The following is a 20983-nucleotide window of genomic DNA, read 5'->3' on the forward strand; positions in this document are numbered from 1 at the left end:
CCGGTTCGCCCCAGGGCCCCAAACCTCCAAGGGGCCCCCAAACCCCCATTTTTCTTTAGGTCAGGTCAGGTAGCATATGTGACCGACCGGCTTGATTTGGTCTCATGTAGCAAAATTTTGAAAAGGTGTTTTTTTACATTGGATAAAAGTAGAGACTCAGAGCTCTTTGTCTACATCCATTCAGCATCGGTCACACCGTCTTGTGCTTTAGCACCACCCATCTCCTTAAGGATTCACATGTGAGGCTATGTACTAAACAACCAAAGATTTCAAGACTAAAGGCTGGTTTATACTACGGGTATGTTCGTAAATTTAATCTGGAGAACCAGAGTGTGCTCTGGGCGTTTTTAAACTCAGAGCGTTAACAGATTGTCCATTCGTAAATTCAGAGCGTTCAGACCGCACACTGGACGCTCTGGCCAAGGAGTAGGGTTGATCCTAGCGTTCTGCCTTAACAACAGCAGTCAAGAACCCAAACTAACTGGCTAATGTTTAATTAAGCTTTTTTGCCAATGTTTACTGACCCCGGCCATATTTAATGGGTGTTGAACATTCGTACATTTGTCAGTGATATTATTCTGAGCTCTGGCAGATTCAGAAGAGAGTGCTCTGAAATCAGAGTAGATAGAGCGAATGGACCAGCTACGTCTATCGACAGTTGTCTCAGTGACATTATGAACATTATATTGAAATGGATACTTGCATAGTGGAATATTTTGTTTATACACGTTGCTAGCTATCTAGCTAAACAATGACTCATAATCCCAACTCATAGCGTTACTACCCTGCATGAATCTGCAGGTAGCTAACCAACCAGGTTCAATGTTAGCTAGCTAACAATAGGCTATAACTAACAATTCAAATGGCTCTGAGATAGGAATAATATTACTACACAGATCATATACGTAATGTTAGCTAGCTAGCCAGCCAGCTAACGTTACTTAGCTAGCTAACAGTACACTTCAACTTGAAATGAAAACGACTTTCTGACATAATTAGAAACGTGCAATATCTGAAAATGTAGCTAGCTAGACTAGCTTACCTGTATATGTGGATCAACGCTTCACCCTCTCTGTCACGGATGCCAAGGTTGCCCTTAATTTGAAGATGTAACCCGGAGACAGGTGTTTTATACAACAGCCTGTGTGTTCTGTGTTTTCTGTGTGTTCTCTTTCTGACTCCGTCTGCATATTTACAATCAAACTCCAGAATTTGCTCCATCATACTCTAATTCCACTGATTTCAAAACCCGGTCCTCCAGAAAGTGGAGAGCAACACTTATGCAGTTCTAGTACGTGATATCTTTAAAAAAATCTGTGTTAGAAAGGAATGCCTACACATACTGTCCAGCTAATCTTATAGTGTGCTACATGGCAGACCAATCCGAACTCATCTCTTGGGATGTCCAGCTCACTCATTACCTCAGCCAGTCATGGCTAGAGGGAAGGTTTCTCACTTTTTCCGTGGCTTAACCAACTAGGCTCGTAATATAAAAATTGTATTAGTATTTACAGATGGCATTACAGTTTGTTATTAACCTCTAGCGACGAGCAATCCCGTATCCGGGAGCGTAATCATAGCCTCAATGCATTACCATAACGCAACGTTTCCTATTCATGACAATCGCAAATTAAATGAAATAAATATATTCAAACACAAGCTTTGCCTTTTGTTAACAACACTGTCATCTCAGATGTTCAAAATATGCGTTACAGCCAACGCTAGACAAGCATTTGTGTAAGTTTAGTATGCCATAATGCTATGCTAGGCTGTGCTGGCAGCAGGCAACATTTTCACAAAAATAAGAAAAGCAACCAAATTAAATAATTTACCTTTGAAGAACTTCAGATGCTTTCACTCAGGAGACTCCCAGTTAGATAGCAAATTTTTGTAGGCGAAAAACATCACGTTTGTTCATCCTGCTTGGCTGAGAAATCGACAGAGAAATACTTAAACTATAACGGCAAACTTTTTTCAAAATTTGCTCCATAATATCGACAGAAACACGGCAAATGTTGTTTAGGATCCATTCTCAAGGTTTTTTAACATATGTATTCAATAATATATCCGTGGAGGCAGTTGGTTTCTCATAAGAAACGATTGGAAAAATGGCTACCTCAGTATTTTACGCAAGGTTTTCTCCGGGAGAAACCATGCGTCCACTTGCCCTATATGGTCTCTTACAGCCATTCTCCAATGGAAATGCCTAAAAAGACGTCACAATGCTGCAGACACCTTGGGGAAAACATGGAAAACGTAAGCTGACTCCTAGCTCCTTCACAGCCATATAAGGAGTCATTGGTATGAGGCGGTTTCAAAAAATGCGGCACTTCCTGATTGGATTTTTATCTGGGTTTCGCCTGTAACATCAGTTCTGTGGCACTCACAGACAATATCTTTGCAGTTTTGGAAACGTCAGAGTGTTTTCTTTCCAAACTTGTCAATTATATGCATAGTCGAGCATCTTTTCGTGACAAAATATCTTGTTTAAAACGGGAACGTTTTTCATCCAAAAATTAAAATAGCCCCCCCCCCCCTATATCCAAGAAGTTAAGGCACATGAAACTTCCTGTTCCAGAAGGCATTTCTGTCCAAATTTTTAAAATATATATTTTTAAAGGTTTATGTTCAAATGTTGCTCCTGTGAAGTAGTGTCACACGACATATGCCTAGTTTCCTGAAACGAGTCACATATAATAGCAAAATGTGTAGAATTGCAGGAAATAGCTTTAAAACTTTGAAATGTTTCTCTCTGCCTCATGGCAAAATATGTAGAATAGCAGGAAATTTGCTTTAAAACTGCTTCACACAAAAATAAAACAAATCATATTTTTCTCGTGATGTAAGTGTCGAGAAGATGCGTTAAATCCCAGACAACGCTCTAACCTTCTTATAGATGTAGCGGAAAGACAAGGTATTCCACTGTGGCCATTTCAGACATTACCGGGGTGTGTTTGACAGGTCATTATAAAAATGTCCGTGATAGCAACATTTGGGAAAATCAGCTTGCAATGAAGAGAACATGTTGCTCTTAAAAAGTCTGAAAATAAATAAAGGTGGATAATGAGAATAGGAGTTTTAGGGAAGAATGGACAGAGAAATAGGCATTCTTACCATATTTCTCCGATGTCAAACATGAGTGTCTTGTTTGTAAGGAAACGGTTTCTGTTTGAAAATAATAAAATATTTGACATCCTTATGAATCTAAGCATGGCACTTTCAAAAGTGACCTTTCCACCCAGACAGAGACTCGACCAATGAAGAACGTTTTAAGCTTCAACTGCTGGCTACTCGTCCGTTGCTTAACCCAACAACAGAAGTGCTTCCCTAAAAGCTTCCTGGGTTTAAATCTTCTCTTTTCAGAAAATGAAAATCTCAAATAATAGGGACAGAATACGAAAGTCAATTTTTGCCCTGGTTTTAACCAAACACACTAAATCCTTCCCAGACACTGAGGTATTTAAAGAGTGCATTGTGACAGTATTGGAGGGTTTGGTATACCGACAAATCTATGGATAGCATAATTGCGTCTGTCAAACAGTTTGGCCTACCTCTTTATTTATATATATATAAATATATATATAGGAAGAAATAGGCTCCAACAAAGCCCTCTTGTTGTTAGTGAAGTCTAATTAAAATGAAGACAATTGTTGAAATGAATTACTTTCAGCACCATTTGCTGTCCACCTCTGTTTGATTATGCCAAAGCCGCTCCATAGCTGATGTCTGCCCGCTTGCCTTTTTTAGTTGACTTTCTCCTGCATTCTCTCTCCTCAATAATACGTACATGATTTAAAAGGTGTCTGTCTCATGACATTGCAATACATTTGGGCTCCATTCTAAGGCTACAGAAAAAAGCCATAGGCTACTACTCTTTCTACTGCAGGCTACATAGATCTAATTTATGTTAAATTAATTTGATGGAGCGTTGGTGGAGAGCCGCAGCGCTGCGTTTCTCCACCAGCCCCCCGGAGAGGCGTGCTGGGCATGGAAAAATATACATATTTTGTGCCCCAGCCTTTGGAAAGTGGGCACTGTTTATCATGGGGCTGAATCAGTGCTCACCTAAATAGCTGTCATGAGAAGTTATCATTGTTTTTGGGAGGAATAATGTGAGGTGTTATGCGTTGTTGGAGGTGCGTCTTGGTCAGTTTAGCTCGAAGAATGCAACCCTCATCAATCTGCCAATCCAGGTGACTGCCTAATCCTGCCTAATCATAGATTTAAATGTGCAATCCCTATTAAATGGCATCTCCTAGTCATACATATTGGTCATTTAACTTTTACAATGATTTACCTTTTATTGTGGCAACTCCGACCGCAAGGCACTACAGAGTGTAGTGTGAACGGCCCAGTACATCACTTGGGCCAAGCTTCATGCTATCCAGGACCTCTATACCAGGCGGTGTCAGAGGAAGGCCCTAAAAATTGTCAAAGACTCCTGCCACCCTAGTCATAGACTGTTCTCTCTGTTACCGCACAGCAAGCGGTATCGGAGCACCAAGTCTAGGTCCAAGAGGCGTCTAAATAGCTTCTACCCCCAAGCCATAAGACTCCTGAACACCTAATCAAATGGCTACCCAGACTATTTGCATTGCCCCAACCTCTCTCACCCTCTTTTACACCGCTGCTACTCTCTGTTATTATATATGCATAGTCACTTTGATAACTCTACCTACATGTACATATTACCTCAATCAACCGGTGTCCCCGCACATTGACTCTGTACCGGTACCGGTATATAGTCTCGCTATTGTTATTTTACTGCTGCTCTTTAATTACTTTTTACTTTTATTTCTTATTCTTATCCATCTTTTTTAAACTGCATTGTTGGTTAGGGGCTCGTAAGTAAGCATTTCACTGTTGTATTCGGCGCATGTGACTAATATTTTTCTATTTTATTTGAAACACAACCAGTCATTACGTTTTCGTCTGATTGTCAAACAATCACTTCAAATGGCTCCGTTCTAAGGCTACCCGTCCACAACACATTTCCAGCCTCCAAAAAGTGGTGAATGGAAAGAGACATCTGTTACACAAAACACCAAAAAGTGTAATGCCATTTTGGCAACAGAATTAATTGCTCCACTGCTGTCCGCGCGTCTCAGTGTCGGCCACTCATCTCTGCCTTGGCAAAATGTCAGTGTTCTCGTCGAACCACATCGCATTTTGGAGCGTAAGCTATAGGCCTACCACCCGTTTTTCAAGTCCATTCGCTCATCTTTCATGCCTCAGACATGCAGTGATGGTAAATAGTGGTGTAATAGCCTGCAGTTTTCTTGACATTTTGTTTTCACTATTATTGTGATGGGCTCAAATTTTAATCCCACAATTTATTTTGCTGGGATGCCGTACCGGACCATACTGACTTACTTTCACTCCTGGTTGCTATGCACTCACTCACTCACTCACTCACTCACTCACTCACTCACTCACTCACTCACTCACTCACTCACTCACTCACTCACTCACCAGACAGACAGACAGACAGACAGACAGACAGACAGACAGACAGACAGACAGACAGACAGACAGACAGACAGACAGACAGACAGACAGACAGACAGACAGACAGACAGACAGACAGACAGACAGACAGACAGACAGACAGACAGACAGACAGACAAATCATTCACTGCCAGTTTCAGCAGTGCAGTTCAATCACACACAGTCACGTTGACCCGCAGGTGGGGACACTGGCTGGACCCCTCCTCATGCAGAAGCCAGAGTGAAATGAGTGGGAACAGTAGGTGAGTATATACTGTAGTGTAGAGTGGTAGGGAAGTATCTAGTGGCATAGACTAGAGGCCAGACACCAGCAGCAGTAACTAACAACACATTAACCTCCTGCAGAGCCAGACACTGGTGTGAAGGGATGGAGGATAGAGGATACTGGGTATTTCTTAATCAAATTACAAACTGAAGGCTTTGTGGTACATTAGCTGTGGACTTTCTATGTGAGATATATGGTGAAAAGAGAGTGAGTGTGTGGCTTGGAAAACTCTTTTTTTCCTTCTTTTAATTACGTTGGATCTAATGATGCAGAGAGTTGTGCTCTTATCATTAGAATACAATGTTTGTCTATTGTTTGGGTTTTCTCTTTCAGTAAACAAATGACCCACTGCTGTCCTATGATATTTAACTTTTCCAACTTTTGCCAGCTATGGAATAGGACGTTTATCAGAAAAACAATAACGGGAGGAGAGAACGGAGGGTATAGGAGAGGCATGGCTACCAACATGACCAAGAAGTTGTCAGCACAGAGAGGAGAGTGATGATTCATGAGAAACTGAGCCAGCTGCAGCCATTTTGTGAAAAAAGGTTACAGAAGTGTCAATGCAGCCAGGTACCATTTTATTACTGCTTAAGATCATTCACAAACACTTAATAGTGTAGCACATATGCATTAGCTGTGAATATGCATTCCATTTAGACCAAACAAAAATATAAACGCAACAGAGGAGTGGGACAACATTCCACAATCAACAGCCTGATCAACTCTATGCGAAAGAGATGTGTTGCGCTGGTTTTCTGATCCAAACCCTACCTTTTTTTTTACTGTATTCCCAGTATTGTGAAATGATTTGGGCCTAATGAATGTATTTCAATTGACTGATTTCCTTATATGAAGTGTAAGAGTAAAATCTTTGAAAATGTTGGGTTTATATTTTTGTTCAGTGTAATAATGTGGTAGCCTAGATCACTCAAGAAATAGTGCAGCTTTTTTAAAATGTACAATACTCTCAATTGTTTTCCATTCTGTTCACTTCTTGATTAAGCAGTCATTACGGTAAAATAGGATTTGTTGTTAATTGTAACGATATATAAAAGCGTTTTAATAAAATAAACGGAGCATAATACAAAACAAGAAACACTAACATCACACCGACATGAAACTGAAACAGAAACGCCTGGGGATGGAACCAAAGGGATTGACATATATAGGGAAGGTAATCAGGGAAGGGATGGAGTCCAGGTGAGTCTGACGACGCGCAGGTGCGCTTAACGATGGTGACAGGTGTGCGCCATAACGAGCAGCCTGGTGACCTAGAGACAGGAGAGGGAGCACATGTGACATTAATGATATACCTGGTAGATGGATAATGAATAAATTGATTTGTCTCTCTGTTTTCGACATCTTTATGAGTTGGCCTTGTGAGATGATGGTATGGATCACCACGTCCACTCTGTCTCCTCTCATCCTCAGTTCATTTACAAAAGTGACAACATAAAACAGAAAAAAATGCAGTCAAATTCCAAAAGGTGGAATGTTATTAACATTTTTCATAATTAATGAACATCATTTTAAAAACCCGCTGAAAATACGGTGTTTTTGTGTCAAACGGTTTTGTTATGTTTCAGTCATCTGTGATGTACATAAAGTGTAATATTGGGATGCAAACTCCAAATGTAATACATTCCAACTCTATATCAGACATGGTACAGATGTCTTCTTTTTTTAAGCCCATAACCATGTGTGTGAGGTGTATACTTGCTTAAAAGTAGATTTCTTTAAGACTACCAATAAACATTCTGTGTGACCCTGATTTATCCCACTGCAATAAAAATGTATGAAACAGGGAATCACCAGAGTCAATAACGCTGGGACCATAACGATTCCTCAGCTTGGCACAAAATTAGTCTGATAGTTATTATTAATCATTATTGTTATTATCTTTACTGGCATATGTTGCCATTTGACATCCTTGACTCAATGGGTCATTGTTGCTTGACCTTATTGGATTGTGAAGCTGCTGTTAAATCAGACAATTTTAGCATGTGAAATAGTATACCTATATGTGAGAGGTCAGTGAAAGGTAGAGTGCCTTCGAAAAGTATTCAGACCCCTTGACTTTTTCCACATTTTGTTACTTTACTGCCTTATTCTAAAATGGGTTAAATAAATACGAAATCATCAGCAATGTACACACAATAGCCCATAATGACGAAGTGGAAAACTAGTTTACATTTTCTTTTAAATTAAAAACCGAATTACCTTATTTACATATGTATTCAGACCCTTTTCTATGAAGCTCAAAATTGAGGTCAGGTGCATCCTGTTTCCATTGATCATCCTTGAGATGTTTCCACAACTTGATTGGAGTCCACCTGTGGTAAATTCAATTGATTGGACAAGATTTGGAAATGTACACCTGTCGATATAAGGTCCCATAGTTGACAGTGCATGTCAGAGCCCAGAACCCGATGGTCACTCTAGAGTTTCTCTGTGGAGATGGGAGAACCTTCCAGAAGGACAATCATCTCTGCAGCACTCCATCAATCAGGCCGTTATGGTAGAGTGGCCAGACGTAAGACACTCTTCAGTAAAAGGCACATGACAGCCCGCTTGCACCTAAAGATTCTCCGATCTGATGAAACCAAGATTGAACTCTTTGGCCTGAACACCAAGCATCACGTCTGGAGGAAACCTGGCACCATCCCTACGGTGAATCATGGTTGTGGCATGCTTTGGGGATGTTTTTCTACGTAAGGGACTGGGAGACTAGTCAGGATTGAGGCAAAGATAATCAGAGCAAAGTACAGAATGTTTCTTGATGAGAACCTGCTCCAGATCGCTCAGGACCTCAGACTGGGATGAAGGTTCACCTTCCAACAGGACAACGACCCTAAGCACACAGCCAAGACGATGCAGGAGTGGCTTCTGGACATGTCTCTGACTGTCCTTGAGTGGCCCAGCCAGAGCTCGGGCTTGAACCCGATCGAACATCTCTGGAGAGACCTGAAAATAGCAGTGCAGCAACACTCCCCATCCAACCTGACAGAACTTGAGAGGATCTGCAGAGAAGAATGGGAGAAACTTCCTAAAAACAGGTGTGCCAAGCTTGTAGAGTCATTCCCAAAGTACAGAGTAAAGGGTTTTAATACTTATGTAAATGTAATATTTCAGTTTTTAATTTTTTATAAATTACCAACCTGTTTTTGCTTTGTCATTATGGGGTATTGTGTGTAGATTGATGAGGTAAAAAACGATTTAATCAATTTTAGAATAAGGCTGTAACGTAACAAAATGTGGAAAAAGTCAAGGGGTCTGAATACTTTCTGAAGGCACTGTATGCCACCATATACCACGACCAAATGGTTGACTTATTTCCCTTCACATAGGTTTACAGGTGGCTAGAGACAGTGAAATAGCAGCTGAATCACTAGCGATAAAGAGCTTGCAAGAAATGCAATTCTCTATACTTGTGCACGTGACATTAAAACTTGAAACCTAAAGGTTAACCGTTCGTAATTAAAAACCAAGCACATTGATCATGCTTTCGTCGGCGAAGCAAACAGGGTCACTTCTCTCATGTCGCGGCGGTAATGAATGTGGCATTGACTAATTTTTTTGATATGTGAATACCTTTATTTAAGTGCCTATAGTTGTATTTGTCTTATGTTGGAGAGTTGACCCTATTATACACTAACTTTGGGGCGGCAGGTAGTCTCAAGGTTAAAGGGGCCGGTAACCAAAAGGTTGTTCGTTTGAATAAATCTGACGTTGTGCCCTTGAGCAAGGGATTTAACCCCAATTGCTCGAGGGATGCTGGAAAACATTGTGGACCATGGCTCTGACCTCAGTTCTCTGCGGTTGTCTCAGGTAGTGTGAAATAGGACAAATAAAGCACCTGTGTAGTGTGTGGTTGCTAACTTCCCACCTGGTCTCAGAGAGATTCCCATTGTTACAGTAACTGCTTGGTAATCTCATTTGACATGGGGAAAGATTTATGAAGCGTTTGCACCTGTTATTTATACAATGTAACCAACAATGGGAGCCAACCTATCTATACGTCAACTTAAGTGATAAAGTGATTTAACCTTTTGTTCTGCCTTGTATGTTTCTATTCCCTCAGGGAAAGAACAGGTGAAAACTTTCCTGTGCTACAACCGCTTCACAAATATGCATCAGTACATCCTCCTCATATCATGCCATACCTGGCTGTCGCACAACACTTTCAAACCTCTTATTAGCTCAGGCAGTAAAACAACACATTTAAACAAGAGGACTGTGAATATATACTGCATTCGAGTCCCAGTCTATTCTCCTGAGACCCCACATTATTTATGTAATTGTTTGTGGTGAAAAAATTGTGGCATTCGGGTGTCCACGACAGAGGACATTTTTTTATAAGATCTTATCTATTATTTAATGTGAAAAAATTATTACACAGTCCTGACGACTCACTTATCCTGAGATATTCACTTACTAGAAACAATTAGAATATCAAACTCACAAAAAGTATAATTAATAATTACACACACTTCTTTTGAAATGTGCAAATTTGGACGGCATCCATTATTTTTAAACAACCAGGAAGATAAAGTTGTCATGGTCACACCCCCACATGTCCTGTCATTGAAAAGCCCAGAATATCCTCTCTAAGGGACAACATGATGTAATACAGTGGCTTGTATGGCCTCAGAAATACGGACCAAGAACCGATGTCCACTAGAGAGGACAAAAATGAATTACTGGGTCTCAGGAGGATATTATTCATGTCCCAGGAGACATCACTCCCCTAAGAGGCCAAGCCTTGCCTTCACTTAAACATGTAGTGTTTTGTGTTTACGATGCTCCTGCCCACTCTGGTTTATCAGTTAGGGTCAGAGGTGAGCTGGAGCGATGGCGCCCAGTGTCTTGACCCTGTATGCCAGTGTTACGCCTGTGCTGGTCTGTGTTTGGCTCCCAAACAGAATGAAGAGGCAGCAGCAGCTGTGTGTGCAGCGCTGCAGATGTAAATAGTGGTCAAAGATCCCCCTCCCACGGTACCTTGGGTAAATTATCAGCCGATCGCTACCATCTGTTTCTGTACCACGCGGAGCTGAGTAGGACAACGGCGGGTTACTCTGAGAACTGGGAGGGCTGCCAAGGCGGAGGTGTGGGCGATATAGCCGCACCGCTCAGTGGCGTACCTACCCACATCAAGTTCGTAAATTAAATTAGAGAAGAACTAGGGCACTCGCGTTTCTGGGGTAAGGGGAAAGTGCCTCGCTGTTATGTAAAAACAGAGCAGTGGACCCAGTATAGACAGTTCTGGTGTAGAATACAGTATGCTCTTTGACTCAGAGTTCTGCCATGCCATCACTAGCCGGGTACCACCCGGCTACTCAACCCTCAACCCTGAGGCTGATGCCCTATATACATAGACATGGAACACTAGTCAATTTAATAATGTTTACGTACGGCTTTACTCATCTCATATACTGTATTCTATTCTACTATATGTTAGTCAATGCCACTCCGACATTGCTCGTCCTAATATTTATATATTTCTTTATTCCATTCCATTCTACTTTTAGATGGTTGTATTTTTGTGAATTGTTTGATACTACTGCCCTGTTGGAGCTAGGAACACAAGCATTTCACTACACCCACAATAAATCTGCTAAACATGTGTATGTGACCAGTACAATTTGATTTGCTTTGATTTGTGAGGTGTAGAAACTGAGGAGTGAACTACTGTAAGCTGAAGCTTGACGTGAAGCTCATGGAGGCTGTGTTGTTTTGTCTCCTCCATTATCAGGAGGAGATACTGTCACCACAGTTCCTCCATGGCTGGGAGGGGAGTCAGTGTTGTTCAAACACGCGCATAACAGTTGCACATACACAGTCTGCTTACCCATGAATCCACCTGCCTTGTCTGAAGGGGATGTCTATTGATCCCGTCTGTTGTTTACTTTTCAAGGTCAACTTTGTTGCCATGACTGGAGCACTATTGTTTTCCATAGCCACAAAGTACAGTGGAAATCAGTGTGCGTGTTGAGTCTACGCCTTCACTTAGCTTAAGCATACCTCTAGCCTCACCTCATCTCTCCCCAACTAAGCGAAACTGTCTCACCTTCTCATCTCTTTGAAAAGTGGAACTCAAGAGTGTGTTTTCATCCCACTTCACCCCCTGCTTTCATTTAATCTATTGTAATTTCCTCAGCCCACTAAATTCATAATTATAAATCTACATACCCATTATTGCACCCCAAACAAACCAACAACCCGAGAGCGAAGACGGAGACGAATACCGAAGTATGGCATAATTGGCTTTAGCTCATTTTCAATCCATCAGTATGTTCAATATGCTCCCCCGCCTCAGAGCAGAGGATATAGATGGTTACTGGAGTCTAATAGGCCTCTGCTCGTTTGATCTCTGTCCATTGGGAGCAAGCCCAACCTCGTCCATTTCTCTGTGGTCTGGCGTGTGTTTTGTCTCTGCCTATAGTTCTGCCTTGTTCCTCCTCACACAACCGGAGGTCACGGCAAGTCCTTCCTCACCCACAATTACCCCAAACCAACCTCGCTCTGCTTCTAGATGCCGGCAGATGTCCGGAACAGCGATTGTAATGATCTCACTCTAGTTCCGGCTGGGCCTGGGCTCTAAACAGACCTCCACAGTCCCTCTATTGGATTAGCCCGATCAGGGTGACGCATGACACCCCCCGTCTCTGTCCCTGCTCCCGTCCTCGCTCACAGAGGACCCACTCCACCAACAGATGGACCGTTCAGACAGGAAGTCCATTTGGAGCAGCACTAACGGATCCAATACGTCCCTCCCCCCTTCGTCTACCTTTGTCTGGTGCCGCTGGTGCATTGGCTCTTAGCATCACAGACCTTTATCATAGCAGATGTCTAGAGAGAGAGTGAGACCAGTGAACTGTTACTGGCCAGCGAAGTGTAGCGCCCCTCTCTCACACTCACACGCCACCACCAGACCACCCTGCTCTCGGTGTGGTGATATCATAGCGGTGCTGCCATGGAGACTGGTCCTCAGAGGCAGGTATTGGCTAATGAGTCTTTGTGGCTGAGATAGAGGGTTGAGAAAGAGCAGTGAGGAGAGGTGAGACAGGGCGTGGCGTCTGACCCATGCTTCATTATCCTGGCAGTCTGGGTCTTCGGTGGGTGGTGAGCTGTAACGGACGTTTGGCAGGCCAGCCCCTCCTCCTTGGCACAGAGACAGATAGACAACAGCCAGCTGGACTGTCTAAGAGCCCAGGGGAGGAGAGTATCAAGACTATTGCTTACCTGTTGAATACAGTCCATACACTGGCACATTAAACACTAATATCTGAATCAGAATAACTTTTCCAAAGTACTTAATGCACTTTCTGTTCTGGAGGTTGTTCTAGACCAGAACACTGGCCATGACCTCTCTCTCTCTCTCTCTCTCTCTCTCTCTCTCTCTCTCTCTCTCTCTCTCTCTCTCTCTCTCTCTCTCTCTCTCTCTCTCTCTCTCTCTCTCTCTCTCTCTCTCTCTCTCTCTCTCTCTCTCTCTCTCTCTCTCTCTCTCTCTCTCTCTCTCTCTCTCTCTCTCTCTCTCTCTCTCTCTCTCTCTCTCTCTCTCTCTCTCTCTCTCTCTCTCTCTCTCTCTCTCTGTCCCCCTCTCCCTCTGATCAACAGATGGAATAGCCCAATTATATTACTGCTGACGTCCGCTTGGTCTACTCCACGCTCTCTGGCAGCTGTGCAAGAGAGAGGACGAGAGAGAGAAGGAAAGAGAGGAGAGAGAGTAGAAGAGAGCCTCTTTAATTAGCATGAGCTCTGCAACACCGAGTGCTAACATCTGCTCGTATCAGCCCGTAGTGTGGAATGAAGAGCTCTTGAAGAGGGCCCACTCTCTCCGACTTTCCCAGAGTCAACAGCACTCTCCCTCCCCTCATCTCAGCTTGGTGAAATGGCCGCCAAGTTATTGAAGGGCACTGAGCTCTGAGCTAGGTCAAGTAGAGTGAGTCAGACAGACTCAGAGGGGAGTTCACACACTAAATGGTCTTGGTCAATGTCCAGGGCATGCCCCATGTGAGATGAATGTGTAGCACTTTATTTATTAAACCGGTTCTAGCTTTGACAGAGTGTCTGTATGTGGCATGCAAGGTATGGATGTTCTATTCACATGACACAAGAGCATGAATTTTCAGCACGGCACCAATCCTGGCCATTTACTTCCTATACTGTGTGTTTATTGTCCTGGTTCAGCAAGGATGGGTTAGTAGGTCGTTTGAGGTTTTTGTCTTATGCTTTGGTCAATCTTTCATTTTGTGCTTTTAACGAGGTGGTTTTACAAGCGTACTGTGCCTTTTGACTCTAAGTCTAACTCCAAGGAGAATCCTCTGTGTTCAGAGCATCTCCTTGATCAGATTGTATCCATTCTGACACTCATTTAAGGAGCAGCACTAACACTCTGCACATTCCATGGAGACAGATGAACGGGGTCTGGGAATCTGAGACGGCGGTAGGACGTTCCGTTATTGCCTGCTGGGAGTTTCATAAGAGTTGGAATTTGTCACCTTCGTTTCTATCCAATTATAGTATTGTTGGTACCAGAATATGATACAATGTTGCTCACAAAGACCTCTTGGACTCCCTATACACTGTCTCGTTAACTAGGTTTGACTTTGCACACCATAAAGTGTTATCTGTCGATGGAGTGGTAGCCTACAGCGCTGTGACACACACAGCTTCTTGTTCTTCTGCAGAAAAGGGTCCTAATTTGTCTACTGTACATGGTGCCCCACAGTGTACCAGACAGCAGACCCAGTTCGCTCCTCTGTCTCCTCTCTCTCCTCTCTCTCACCTGTCTCCTCTCTCTCCCAGAGCCGACATGTAAACACAGACAGATTAGCATGCTTACATAAACTCCCTCACAGTTAGACATTCCTTGTTCACATTGCCCTCTTTCTCCCCTCCGCTCTCACTCTTTCTCCACCTGACACTTTCTTGTGTGTTTTACTTTTAACCCCTATCTTTTGTGAACTACTTGTTCAGAAGAAATATTTGAACTCTCTCTCTCGCCACGCCCTATAGTTAGCCTGTGTGCATGGCATCTCTTAGCACTTCTTGGGCTATAGTCTGAACTAGTCGGAGCGAGTGTATACTTTGGGACTGTGTTTGTTCTTATGGTGGTGACCATGGAACCATAGAGCTGAAAGAACAGTGATGAGTCACTCCTCTTAGAGAACGGTAGGAAGGATCAATCAGCTGCTGAGTCCCACTCAAGCACCGTTTGCTGTACCCACGTCCCTCCTTCCATACTCATTCATATCAGGCATTCCGTCGCTTCCTTTTTAATCCTGATCTTCATCCATGGGGTGAACCTTTTCTTGTTCCTCTTTTCTTTCCCTCTGGGTGATGAATGCTCATCTGAGAAGTGGGATTTATGGAGAGATGTTACACAATCATAGCAATTCCGTAATGCACTGAAGATATGTGCATTAGAAGCAGCTTCTTATGGTAGTGAAAACGGTACTATGGCTGAGTATGTTTCAGCTGAATCTGTTTTCCATTTTAGACCACGTCAACTTTTCTTCTTCTTCTTCTTCTTCTTCTTCTTCTTCTTCTTCTTCTTCTTCTTCTTCTTCTTCTTCTTCTCTCACTGTATATCTGTCTATCTGTGGTCAGTGCTATGTCTGACCCAGAGTCTGACCTCTTTGTTCCCATACGGCATACGGTACAGTAACTTACGTGCGTACTGCAAGAGTCCCTGTGCTAAGGGTCTACCAGAGCCAGCATCAATGTACAAGTGAGCACCTGCTCCTTCTCCGTGTCTCTCTCCGCGGGTCTGGAGTCACGCTGGGATGTTGTGTTGGGATGTTGTCTGGCTGCTCACTGTGGCTATGGAGGAATAAACAGACCTCCTCTTTTTCTGCAGATTAATTGGTATTCTCTCTGTCTCTCTGTCGCTCTCTCGCCATCTCTCTCTCTTTCTGGCTCTACTATGTCTCTCGCTATTGCTCTGTCTCTTTCTATCTCTCCATCGATGTTTATTTCTGGTTTGTACGTATACCCAGAGCGACAGAGCACAATGCTGTATTTGTGAATTTTCTTTTAGGTCTATGAGTATGGATATTTGGTTCATTGGAAGACTCTGTGCAGCTAGAATAGTCTGCCGTGTTTCACCAGCCGAGCCATAGCCTCCAAACACAACATTATTCCAACAACATTGTCCTAAGTCATTTTTCACAATACCGCTGTGTAAAATCTACTTAACAAACAAAGATATTCCGGGAGCCTTCCACTCATCCTCTTGCCTAGACTAGCAGGCTGGTGGAAGTGTTTTCTATATCGTTTTTTTCACGGTCCATTGTTTTGCTCGGCGAAGTGAATCAGCGATTTCATGAGCAATGCCCTGAGGATAAGAACGTTACTGATACTTATCAGCTGGGATGCCGAAGCTTCCCCTGCTGGGTATTGTTTTCAAATGCTGCCTGTACTCTTAATTAAATGTAAAGGCTTGAGACTAATAATACGTTTAAGTTTCTCTTTCTCCAGAAGGACATGTGGAACTCACGTGAAGTATTATGATTTCAAATCATTCTTACCTCGGGGAAAGAAAAAAAAAGGTCCTCCCCTCCATCTCTGAACTAATCCCTACTTTAACAGTAAGAGAAGCATGTAGAGAAAAATAGACGAATTGTTCATGGCATAATGATCGAGAGAGCCAGAGAAATTGCCTGCCTGATCTCGTTTCACAGGGGGAAAAAGGGAGGGAAAGAAACCTAGCACGCGGTGCACTGAGCACAGAGTACAAAGATATATGTCCCCTCTAGAAAACACAAACACTAGTGTTATGCGTCTACAGTGCTAGGAGTATACACAGCCTCCGATGAATGTGAGGAAAGAAAGTTTTCATTAGCATTCGCACAGACTTAGAGAGTGACTGTCGGGGAACGTTGGCATATCTCTATGACTATGATAGAACTGTAGAAACATTGTACTGGCTCCCCTTTTTTATCTGTGCAAATAAGTAAACTAATGTAAACTAAAACCATAGGAAGATGTGCGTCAGTCTTTCACTGTCTTGTAGTGTAATAGAGCAGTATTGGCTTGCTTACTTCCGAGACAGTTGGCTTCCTTCAATCTGATCAAAGTTTAATTGGGTGCACCGACCACTCAAGGCCTCACTTCAGAATATTTGTTTATTCTAACATTATCGACCCCTCCCCTGCCAACCCCCGGAGGTTTATAATTGTGCAGCAAAGGATGTTCTGTTTTTTCCCCTTCTTTTTAATTCCCTGGCACACCAAGCAGAAACAGGATGATCTAATCCAGCACTTACACAGCAGCTCTCTTTATTAACTCTATGCAACCTCCCAGTTCCCTGGATGAGGATATTGCTGGGCCAGGCCTTTCTCTTTCTACATTGGCCCCAGATAGCTATTGATTGGGGATTGATTGGGTGGGCTCCTTGTTAAAGATATGTTGAGATGAAGCTGGGGGCTGGTGCTAAATCTGCTGAGTCATACTGTATTTCACAGGCTCTCTGCCCATTGATGTGCTGTTGGATCTGGGCCTTCTGTAATTGGATCACTCCATGGCCTCCAGCTCTGGGCCGGCTTAGGTTCAGCCATAGACATCATCCCAGGTTGTGGTAATAGGGTTGTGTACTGGAGAAAAGAAGGGACGGCGTTGGTAAAAAAAAAAACACGAGGGGTACTACCTTATTTTTAAAGATCATTTAAATAGCAAGCCTCCAGCATGAGATGTGCAGATAATATATAATATATGACATTTCGCAGACGCTTTTATCCAAAGCGACTTACAGTCATGTGTGCATACATTCTACGTATGGGTGGTCCCGGGAATCGAACCCACTACCCTGGCGTTACAAGCGCCATGCTCTACCAACTGAGCTACAGAACCAGATGACAACATACAGTATTTGGACAATGGTTCAAGGTTACCATCCACATCACCAGAGTAAGAGCAACGGGGTCTGAGAGACAGCAACATAAGAGGAAGAAGAGTGGTAATTAAACATTTCCCTGCATTACCATTGTGTGATCGAGCATGAAATAGAAACCTAGTCCAAGCCATTGTCGCCCACAGAAAGAGATGACCCTTGACACTTAATTTACATGTCAGGTGACTTTACCTGACACGGTTAATTTAATTAAAATGAGGTAATTTAACGAGGGCATCTGCGGGCTGTAATTGGCCGATGAACCCAGCCAGCCAACCAGCTGGAAGGAAAATTGCGCCACAGTCACAGTAAGGTCACGTCTGACAATTATGCTTGCTTCTGTGGCACATTTGGAAATTGATGGGCATTAATCTGCTATTTTGTTAGTTGGAAAGTAGGGCTGTGTAGGGAGCCGCTGGTGGCTTCCACTGGTTTCCAGGGGAACAGTGTTTATAATGCCCATTTAGTCCATTTAGCCATGTGTCCCGTTAGCATTAGCATCCCATCTGTCTCTGTCTCCCCCGAGAGCCCTGGGGGGTGTGTGTGTATAAGGGGGTGTTTGGCATTGGCTCAGTTCTCCAAAGCTGTTATGTGGGTTGTTGATGGTGGCATCTGACAGGCCTGTCTCTTGGGTCTGGAGGTGGCACTAAGGACCGCTGCACTAGCCTGCCCTCAAGGGATGCTGTAGGTCAGGGTTCATCAACTAGATTTAGCTGTGGGCTGATTTGTCTCTATTATGCGTGGTAATGTAAATCACTTGGAGCTGATTTCGCTGGGCTTTTTTGCAGTATTTTATGTCCAACACAATTTCTTTTGTGTGTTAAAAGTGGTATTAAAACCACCAGCCGCCAGTTGGGGAACCCTGCTGTAGGTCCTCTTTATTGATAACCACCTAGCCCTGACACACACACACACACACACACACACACACACACACACACACACACACACACACACACACACACACACACACACACACACACACACACACACACACACACACACACACACACACACACACACACACACACACACACACACCTTTGTGGGAATGCAGTAGGTGTGATCATCTGTCTGAGGGAATATTTAATGCTGTCTGTGCTAAGGAACCGTCCTCAGGATAAGTCATTTCAGATGGTAGGGTTTTAGCTGTGAGTGAGGGCAGGGGGTGGAGAGAAGTGAGGAAAAGGACAGAGGATCCATTTCTATGTCTTATACTGCCTCTTGTTCATATCTTAAAGGGCAGAAATAAGTATGTGACAGGACTTTAGCAGGAAAATTATTTTATCCAATTAGCAGGTCGTTACATGACTGAGTGAAAGTGGATCAGTGTGTACTCTGGTATACTCTGTCCAGTTCCATTAAACACAACAGTAGAAGAGCTTTCTCTGTCTCCCTCGCATTATTACACACACTGAAGGAGGAATGATTTGGCAAGGTCTCTGGGAAGGTAAATGTGTTGCATTGACTGTGCTCAGCGTACTGCTGTAGTTGACTACCAGAGGTTTCTCACTCGTTATAGTGAAGCAACTGCCCTGTGGAACCTGCTTCTATTCACTTTGCTTAACATTCTGCCCTTCCGGTCCAGGCTGCAGCGTTTCTGGAATGTCTGTTGCAGGATTAAAGAATCCCAAAGGTGTTCTTTTCAATTGTACAACACACTGTCACTGCTACCGTTGACTGGCTATGATGGTCATTGTTATGGAGACTGTTCCACTTCTCAGTCAATTTGCTTTTCATTTCAAAACATTTGTCCAAAAGCCACTTTTTCAAAGTTTAAACCCATTTATTTGCCAAAAGTGACTCTTCTAAGAACATGAAGCCCACTATGGGGTTTCATATTGCAGGTATATCTGTGCCTTTGTTTGCACAGATGAGATTTCTCACCCTCTTTCAACAAGTAGACTAATGTGCTTGGAAACTTTGCAAATACGGCGGAAATTATATTTGTTATCGCCTCTCGATATTATGCCCAGCGGCATACAGCGGAGGTGTGGGATGCAGGGAGTTTAGGACTCAACGGGTCTGGTTTAATAGTGCTGTATTGTTGTCAAATCACAGCCCATCTCAGGGGACCCCTCTCTTTCACTCCAATAGAAGGCCTGTTTAAATATTTCATGGCAATAACCGCCGCCTATCCTATCGCTCCTCTCATCCCGAGCCGAGCGTCAGCCAGAGGACGGGGGTTTAATAAGGAGATAATGAATGATTCATTGAAAGGATATCAATTGTGTCTGCGTCAGTGTAGAGCTCCAGCAATGTACAACGTGTTGTCTCCTGGCGGTCGTCAAGGGCAACATAATGAGGCGTGTGCACTTGGACAAAGTCTTTAAAGAGACTTCCCTAGATCTGCTGTTACGGTGAGAAGATGGCAGGAAAGGAGAACATCTTTTTCCATTCTAGAATCAGATAATCATACTCATAGCTGCCATAATATGTGTTGGTGGACGTGTAAAACTTCAGTTTAAATACTCAGATCTTTATCTTTGTTTCCATAGAACCAGTCTGATGAGATTGAATCAAACATTAGATGGTTGTAGTATTATCCTCAACCCAAATGTCATTTTCCTCTTCGCCAGGGCTGTATTGATGAACACAGGGAGTCTCATTAAGAGTTGGACAGGTCTTGTTTGCAGTTCTCCTCTAATCACTGATTAAGACATGAATCAGGGTAAGCCCAGAGGAGGCTGTCATTGATTAAGTAATCCAGTTAGGATGCAGATTGGCAGGACCGCAGGTCCATCCTCTTCCAGCCATATATCTACTGGCTCTCACTGCAGCAATATAGCATGAGAAATGTCTTCTCAATGAGCTTGGCATTTCTACTACATCAGCAGTCTTTGTGTATGTGTGTGTGTGTGTGTGTTGTGCGTGAGTGCATACATGCATGCTCTCAAGAATAGTGGTTTGCTGGACAAAAGCCAATCTCCTGTCAAAGCCTCTCTATACCCCCAAAATCATTACTTTGTCATATTCCATTTTTCTGATTCTGAAAATGGGTCAACTTCTGTAGCCAAAGCACAGATTATTATTATTTTATTTTTTTGGTTCCCACTGATTGAGATTTGCAGCTCAGTGCCCCTCTGAAGGGTAGGGTTATAGGTTATAGAAGTTTAGTGGATATCAGAGTATGAATTTAGTAGACCTAGTCTACTCACGCTTTGGCCAGCTGCCATTTCACTCCATTTAAATCATTGAGCACTACTTGGAGCCCCATTGTCAGTCTGCTAAAACAGCCCTCAAAATGTCCTATTGCAGGTACTTCAATGATGTTTGTTATTGTCTGTGCACACAGGAAAAACAGGTTTGCTCTT

General features: G+C 43.1%; 1 protein-coding gene and 1 long non-coding RNA gene across 4 annotated transcripts in view; one reads left to right on the top strand and one right to left on the bottom strand.

Moving 5' to 3' along the window:
• The window catches only part of LOC118399482 (attractin-like protein 1), a 340601-nt gene that overhangs the window by 239177 nt on the left and 80441 nt on the right, over positions 1-20983 (top strand). The window lies entirely within an intron of this gene.
• Positions 6332-20983, bottom strand: part of LOC118399506 (uncharacterized) — a 30262-nt gene continuing 15610 nt past the window's right edge. For both annotated transcript variants that reach the window (XR_004828848.2, XR_008075888.1), the window contains one exon: positions 6332-7047. This is a non-coding gene — a long non-coding RNA (uncharacterized LOC118399506). The remainder of the gene's footprint in view (positions 7048-20983) is intronic.

Source organism: Oncorhynchus keta, chromosome 2, assembly GCF_023373465.1.
Source record: "Oncorhynchus keta strain PuntledgeMale-10-30-2019 chromosome 2, Oket_V2, whole genome shotgun sequence".
NCBI classification, from domain to species: domain Eukaryota; kingdom Metazoa; phylum Chordata; class Actinopteri; order Salmoniformes; family Salmonidae; genus Oncorhynchus; species Oncorhynchus keta.